The following is an 8744-nucleotide window of genomic DNA, read 5'->3' as shown; positions in this document are numbered from 1 at the left end:
TCTCTCTCTCTCTCTGCGTCTTCAGTCCATTGCTGCTGAAGTGACCAATATAAATCTCTCTCTCTGCGTCTTCCAGTCCATTGCTGCTGAAGTGACCTCAGTATAAATCTCTCTCTCTCTCTGCGTCTTCAGTCCATTGCTGCTGAAGTGACCACCAATATAAATCTCTCTCTGCGTCTTCAGTCCATTGCTGCTGAAGTGACCTCCAATATCTCTCTCTCTCTCTGCGTCTTCAGTCCATTGCTGCTGAAGTGACCCTCCAACATGAATCTCTCTCTCTCTCTCTCAAAATCTTCAGTCCATTGCTGCTGAAGTGACCCTCAACAATATAATCTCTCTCTCTGCATCTTCAGTCCATTGCTGCTGATGACCCTCCAATGAATCTCTCTCTCTCCTCTCTGCGTCTTCAGTCCATTGCTGCTGAAGTGACCTCAATATAATCTCTCTCTCTCTCTCTCTGCGTCTTCAGTCCATTGCTGTGAAGTGACCCCAAATATGAAATCTCTCTCTCTGCGTCTTCCAGTCCATTGCTGCTGGTGACCCTCCAATGAATCTTCTCCTCTCTCTCTGCGTCTTCAGTCCATTGCTGCTGAAGTGACCCTCCAATATGAATCTCTCTCTCTCTCTCTCTCTTCAGTCCATTGCTCTCTCTCTCTCTCTGCTTCGTCTTCAGTCCCATTGCTGCTGAAGTGACCCTCCAATATAAATCTCTCTCTCTGCTCTTTCTCTTGCTGCTGAAGTGGACCCTCCAATCTAAATTCCTTCTGTCTTCAGTCCATTGTTGCTGATACCTCTCCAATATGAATCTCTCTCTCTCTCTGCGTCTTCAGTCCATTGCTGCTGAAGTGACCCTCCAATATGAATCTCTCTCTCTCTCTGTCTTCAGTCCATTGCTGCTGATGACCCTCCAATATGAATCTCTCTCTCTCTCTCTCTCTCTCTCTCTTCTCCATTGCTGCTCCCTCTCTCTCTCTCTCTCTCTCTCTGTGTCTTCAGTCCATTGCTGCTGAAACACCCTCCAATATGAATCTCTCTCTCTCTCTCTCAGTCCATTGCTGCTGAAGTGACCCTCCAATATAAATCTCTCTCTCTCTTCAGTCCATTGTCCATGACCTCCAATATGAATCCTCCAATGCGTCTTCAGTCCATTGCTGAAGTGACCTCCAATATGAACCCTCTCTCTCTCTCTCTCTCTCTCTCTCTCTCTCTCTCTGCGTCTTCAGTCCATTGCTGCTGAAGTGACCCTCCAATATGAATCTCTCTCTCTGCTTCAGTCCATTGCTGCTGAAGGACCTCCACAAATAGTCCATTGCTGCTGAAGTGACCCTCCAATATAAATCTCTCTCTTTCTCTCTGCTGAAGTGACAGTCCATTGAATCTGCTGGTGACTCTCTCTCTCTCTCTCTCTCTCTCTCTCTCTCTCTGCGTCTTCAGTCCATTGCTGAAGTGACCTCCAATATGAATCTCTCTCTCTCTCTCAGTCTTCCAGTCCATTGCTGTGAGTGACCCTCAATAAATCTCTCTCTCTGCGTCTTCAGTCCATTGCTGCTGGGCGGACTCTCCAGTGAAATCTCTCAATCCATTACTGCTGAAGTGACCTCCAGTATGAATCTCTCTCTCTCTCTCTCTCTCTCTGCGTCTTCAGTCCATTGCTGCTGAAGTGACCCTCTCCAATATAAATCTCTCTCTCTCTGCGTCTTCAGTCCATTGTTACTGAAGTGACCTCCAATCTTCTCTTCTCCCAGGTCCAGTCCATGCTGAAGTGACCTCCAATATGAATCTCTCTCTCTCTCTCTCTCTCTCTCTCTGTCTTCAGTCCATTGCTGCTGAAGTGACCCTCCAATATGAATCTCTCTCTCTCTCTCTCTGCTCTCCCATTGCTGCTGAAGTGACCCTCCAATATAAATCTCTCTCTGCGTCTTCAGTCCATTGCTGCTGAAGTGACCCTCCAACCATGAATTCTCTCTCTCTCTCTCTCTCTCTTCAGTCCACGGCTGCTGAAGGGACCCTCCAATAAATCTCTCTCTCTCTCTGCGTCATCAGTCCATTGCTGCTGAAGTGACCCTCCAATATAAATCTCTCTCTCTGTCGTCCATTGCAAGAGGACCTCCATTAAATCTGCTCTTCTCTGCGTCTTCAGTCCATTGTTGCTGGTGACCCTCCAATATGATTCTCTCTCTCTCTGCGTCTTCAGTCCATTGCTGCTGAAGTGACCTCCAATATAAATCTCTCTCTCTCTCTCTGGTGTCATCAGTCCATTGCTGCTGAAGTGACCTCCAATATAAATCTCTCTCTCTTCTGCTCTTCAGTCCATTGCTGCTGACCTCCAATATAAATCTCTCTCTTCTCTGCGTCTTCAGTCCATTGCTGCTGAAGTGACCCTCCAATATGAATCTCTCTCTCTCTCTTCAGTCCATTGCTGCTGTCTTATAAATCAGTCCATTGCTGAAGTGACCTCAATATGAATCTCTCTCTCTTCTGCGTCTCAGTCCGCCGTTGCTGAAGTGACCTCCAATATGAATCTCTCTCTCTGACCTGCGTCTTCAGTCCATTGCTGCTGAAGTGACCCTCCAATATGAATCTCTCTCTGCGTCTTCAGTCCATTGCTGCTGAAGTGACCCTCCAATATGAATCTCTCTCTCTCTCTCTCTCTCTCTCTTCTATGGTCCATTGCTGCTGAAGTGACCTCAATATAAATCTCTCTCTTCTGCGTCTTCAGTCCATTGCTGCCAGTGACCTCAATATAAATCTCTCTCTCTCTGCGTCTTCAGTCCATTGCTGCTGAAGTGACCCTCCAATATGAATCTCTCTCTCTCTGCGTCTTCAGTCCATTGCTGCTGAAGTGACCCTCCAATATAAATCTCTCTCTTTCTCTCTGCGTCTTCAGTCCATTGCTGCTGAAGTGACCCTCCAATATGAATCTCTCTCTCTCTCTCTCTCTCTGCTCTTCAGTCCATTGCTGCTGAAGTGACCCTCAATATGAATCTCTCTCTCTCTCTGTCACCGTCTTCAGTCCATTGCTGCTGAAGTGACCTGTATGAATCTCTCTCTCTGCGTCTTCAGTCCATTGCTGCTGAAGTGACCCTCCAATATAAATCTCTCTCTGCGTCTTCAGTCCATTGCTGCTGAAGTGACCCTCCCAATATGAATCTCTCTCTCTCTCTTCTCTCTCTCTCTCTCTCTGCGTCTTCAGTCCATTGCTGCTGAAGTGACCCTCAATATAATCTTCTCTCTCTGCGTCTTTGTCCATTGCTGCTGAAGTGACCTCCAATATAAATCTCTCTGCGTCTTCAGTCCATTGCTGCTGAAGTGACCCTCCAATATAAATCTCTCTCTCTCTGCGTCTTCAGTCCATTGCTGTTGAAGTGACCCTCAATATAAATCTCTTCTCTGCGTCTTCAGTCCATTGCTGCTGAAGTGGACCTCCAATATAAATCTCTCTGCGTCTTCATTCCATTGCTGCTGGCAGTGACCCTCCAATATGAATCTCTCTCTCTCTCTCTCTCTCTCTCTCTGCGTCTTCAGTCCATTGCTGCTGGCGACCCCTCCAATATGAATCTCTCTCTCTCTCTCTCTCTCTGCGTCTTTGGTCCATTGCTGCTGAAGTGACCCTCCAATATAAATCTCTCTCTCTGCGTCTTCAGTCCATTGCTGCTGAAGTGACCCTCCCATATGAATCTCTCTCTCTCTACTCTGCGTCTTCAGTCCATTTGCTGAAGTGACCTCCAATATAAATCTCTCTCTCTCTCCGTCTTCAGTCTGCTGCTGAAGTGACCCTTCAATATAAATCTCTCTCTCTCTCTCTCTCTCTCTCTCTCTCTCTCTCTCTCTCTCTCTCTCTCTCTCTCTCTCCATGGGCAACGCCCATTCTCTCAACCTGAGTTGACCCTATTTCGCCATTTCCGTGCATCTTCACCAGAAAAACAATAAAAATCTCCTCCTCAAATGTTCTCCAAAATGTTTGACGCTGTACTCACGAAAGTAAACAAAGGGTTACTAAACAGCAGCGTCAGGATTGGTAGCATTCCTCCCTAAGGGAAACCATACAAAAGGAATCCCACAACATGGTGAAATCAACTGGAGGTAAACGGTTTTCAAAACTTTACTTTTTGTGATTATACATTTATGACAAATGTTGCATACCACTGGCGGAATGTCTTAGTAGTTGCGCGCGCTCACATGCATTCACTGCCGAAGGCTATGAAATGTTCGGTATGGCGGTTCGATAATCCGACCAGCGAGGCTAACTGGTGCTGGGTGCGGTCATTATTTGGATGGGTAACCCACGGGAAAAATATATCTGAAAAGTAGAAGTAACACCGTCTGAGGCCATGTATGAAGTTGAAAGTTTGTGTGAGCGTGTGTGTGTATATATATGTATGTACACATATATATATATATATATATATATATATATATATATATATATATATATATATATATATATATATATATATATATATGTGTGTGTGTGTGTGTGTATGTATATATATATATATATATATATATATATATAGAGTCTCTATATATATATATATATATATATATATATATATATATATCCTTTCGGATTCCTAGATTTTCAGGAAATTGTACAGTTCTATTAGGAAATAGGAAGATACACAAAAACATGTATATATATGTATGTATACATGTATGTGTATACATATATATACATACATGCACATGCATACATGCAAATATATGCATGTTTTTCTGTATCCTCTCTATTTCCTAGTAGAATTGCTTACACTTTCCCCTGAAAAGCTAGGAATCCAAAAGGAAATACAGTGATAAAGAAATTATCCTTCCCAGATAAGGTTCGGACCCACTTTGGTTAGAAAACTACAGTTAAACGTCCACATCGCCAAGAAGGGTACCGTGAAATTATTTCATATTTATCCTTCTACATGTAGCACTCACTACGTAGTGAAATTGTATCTCCACTGGAAGAGAACTTAAATTATGACTCGAAACCTATCACGTGGGAATAGATGAGTAACCACATGAGTTTTCGATTTCCTTCTGAAACCTTGAAATCCGGGGAAAGAAATAAAACGGCGAAATTCTTACTGCCTTGATAGCCTCAAACCGAGATTAAGGAAAGACTGGGTTCAATGTCGTGACCACTGCCTTAGTCCCGAGTTATAAAAATCAGATAAATAAAAATGTTATATTTATGAAAGTAAATAACTTCGTAAGAAAGTGAGTAAAAACAGAGCGACCGATATCTCCAAAATTTTGAGCACGACTTCGTGTATTTTTTTTATCAGACTTTTATTCCTAGAGAGGTTCCTTATTTAACCAAAGCAAATAAACGTATCAGCTTTGAAATTTCCTTTGCATATCAGATCGAGTCATTTCTCCTACTTAAAAACTGATTTTGGAAGTAGAATAGAATATGGAGTTTAGGCCAATGGCCAAGCGCTGGGACCTAGGAGGTCATTCAGCGCTGAAACGGAAATTGAGAGTAAAAACCTCGCAGTTGCACTGTGAAACAATTGTTAGAGAGGGTGGAAAGTCAGATGGATGAAGGAGAATATGAATGGAGGTACAGTAAAAGGAATGAAAGAGGTTGCGGTTAGGGTCCGAAGGGACGCTGCAAAGACACTTCAGTATTACCTACAGTGCACCACGTGAGGTTCACTGACAGCACTACCCCCCTTACGGGAATAGAAGTGATATCGAGATTAATTCAGTATTTAGAATTGATTTTGGAATCGAGGTCGAAACAATATCCGTAGTTTTATATTGATTTTGAAATTTAAATCGAGACCATATCTGTCGTATAAACATGAAAAATGGATTAGGATCAATTTAAACTTTTTGAATATAAGATCGGGATAAATTCTGACACTTGAGAAAATGACTTTGAAAATGACAGAAAGAGGGGGCCCCGCTAAGTAAAATCGTCTTTTGGAATTCAACTGAGATCACTACAAAGAAAAGTAGACGGAGATTAACTCTGTCATTCCAAATTCCTTTTAAGAATGCCGATCGGATCTCCCCTGCCATTTACAAATGACATTGAAAATGAGCTCAAGTAATTTGTGTCTTTCAATATTCACTTTGAGATTGTAATGGCAGCGAATTCTGCAATTGGAAATTGAAAATGAGATCAAGATCAGCGCTGCCGCCATTTGAAATTCCCTTTGAAAATAAGTTCGAGATCAATTCAGAGATTCAGAATCGCCAATGAAATGAAAAGATCAATTGTGCCTATTTAAAATTTCAATTCGATACAGATACTTTGATTCGCTCTTGCTCTTGCAAGAGTTTTAAAAGTGAGATCGGGATCATTTGATCAGGTGTAAATGCCTTCGAAAACTATAGAGTGATTATTGTTAACTGCAAACGACGGTTTAATAGTACAGCGTTCCTAAAATACCTGCCTGTTTCTATCCTTCTTTCCTGAAAAGGGGTCTTCGTCGGCAGGGCGGATCCTCACAGGTGCCCCGATAAGGCTTTGCTCATGGTCAGACATGTGCACAAGATGGCAGCCGAACTGAGCTAAATACTTCCAGGTGTTTGACTCTTAAATGGATCAGGGAAGCCATACGCAAGTCACTATATAAACCTGGAAGCCACGTAAGCACGCCAGTCTTTCTGTTACAGTGCCACTGTGAATCCAGCTTCCCTCACTGGTTGCACTACGGCATATTTCCAGCGACCAGCAGGCCCAAGTGGTTTATGGCACTGGAACTGCAACTGACTCCCTGATTGTCTACTTTCTTTGCTCTTGGTAAGTCAACTCATGGGAAAAGGATGATACCAGTTCTAGGGAAAAGGATGCTATCTTCAGTGGAAAGAATATCAACATCAGGGAATAGAACTTCAGGGGAAAAAAGCATCAGCTGTGAGGAAAAGGCTTTAAAACCCAGGGGAAATGGAATCTACTCCTGGGGAAACGATGGTCACCCAAAGGAGAAACTCTATCAGTTGCAGGGGAAAGGATGTCAACAAGGATATCACCTACTGGGGAAATCATAATACTAACTCAGGGGTGAAGGATTGTAACTCCAGGGGAAAGGATACTTAACATGGGAAAAGTCTGAGGCATGATCAGAACGCTCTAAAGGGTATTACAGGGTAAAATTATGATCAAGAGCGTAAGCTGAAGATGGGTAGTGAATTCAAATGTTATTTGGAAGCAGAACGAGGGTGATATGAATGAAGACATCTTTACCTTCAAAACTGATTTTGAGAGCATTCTTTGCCCTTCTTCGCCAGTAGAGTTTTTTATTTCCTGTTCAGAAGACAAACACGGATTTTTGCTGTTGAACAAGTAGTGATTCGTGACTGATTTGTGTGTATGTGCGTGTGTGTGTGTGTATACAGATAGATAGATAGATAGATAGATATAGATACAGACAGACAGATAGATAGATAGAAATGTGTGTGAGCACGTTTGTCCACGTGAGTTGATGGTCTGTAATAGCGATATACGTATATTTCAGCTGCAGCACATAAAAACATTCATGCAGAAAATTATCTGGGTGGAAGAATATGCACACTTAGATATTAAACATACGTACATGTGTACGTTTGGCTGTGAAGTTTAATAATTATAAGTAGTATCGTTTAATGAAATAAATACAGAATATGTTAACTGTGCAGCTTTTCCATCTGCTTGCGGAGTATTGAAATGTTTTTGTTTGGTGAATCTTGTTTATGTGTTCAAGCCACTGTAAAAGCAATTGTATTCCCCCTTACAAGTAACTATTACTGTCACCGCTTAAACTGCCACTACTTTCAGAGTCTATTTCCTCAGTATGTTAGTCTTGCTACTCTTTATTCCTTCAGTGACCTTATCGTCCGTTAGAGATTACATAGCCCTGCATTTCTAAAGTTCACAATTTCAGGAAAGTTGTTTCTGTGTCAAAAGTGTCCCTTTCATTCCTCCAATCCCAAGGATTTAAAAACCTACTTCATTTTAAATGAAGGCATGTCGTTCAGCGTTGGACAAACTTAGAGTTTGTTAATACTAGTTTTCGAACACACGCACGGACGTTTACACACACACACACACACACACTTACACTTATTGTGAACGTTAAGAAGGTGGAATAGTAATAACAGAGGGATAAAAATAGTTACTGGTTAAATATTAAATTATGTAAGTGAATCGAAGAAGTCAACTAATGGCTAATAAATGTCAGGCCTAAGGCAGCACAACGATTTTGAAGTGTTGGGGAAAAATCGAAATTTGGAACAGTTAAAATGATTTTTTAATTTCTATATGATTAATCCATAGACCTAGCAAACATGAGCCGAGCGCTTCACCAATTGGCCTTGACAACCACTTAACTGACCACACCATCTAGAGGTGGGATGATTGCCAAATGCATTCTCTATCTGTATCTGTATATATATATATATATATATATATATATATATATATATATATATATATATATATATATATATATATATATATATATATATATTACTAAGGACCTCATTCAAACTGATGGTATCTTAACGGAGTTTTTATTCAGAAAAAAAGTTACAAAGCTTTCTTGAACAAACAGTCCATTATCAAGTATCCGTATCTTACTAATGCAGAACGATTGTATATGTGATAAAAAGTTAATATATATATATATATATGAAAGATATATATATACATATATATATATATATATATGTATATATATATATATATATATATATGTATATATATGAAATTTTTATCACAACCGTGATTTATATACAATCATGATGTTGCAAATGTCAGTAATGGT

At 41.0% G+C, this 8744-nt stretch overlaps 1 protein-coding gene across 1 annotated transcript in view; it reads left to right on the top strand.

The window, feature by feature from the left end:
• Positions 1-6599: 6599 nt before the first annotated feature.
• LOC136845718 (transient-receptor-potential-like protein) overlaps positions 6600-8744 on the top strand; it is a 39121-nt gene continuing 36976 nt past the window's right edge. Inside the window, 1 exon segment of the mRNA XM_067115920.1 lies at positions 6600-6742. The gene's annotated coding sequence lies outside the window, so the exon portion shown is untranslated.

Source organism: Macrobrachium rosenbergii, chromosome 2, assembly GCF_040412425.1.
Source record: "Macrobrachium rosenbergii isolate ZJJX-2024 chromosome 2, ASM4041242v1, whole genome shotgun sequence".
Taxonomy (NCBI): Eukaryota; Metazoa; Arthropoda; class Malacostraca; order Decapoda; family Palaemonidae; genus Macrobrachium; species Macrobrachium rosenbergii.
This window is presented reverse-complemented; position numbering and strand designations above follow the sequence as displayed.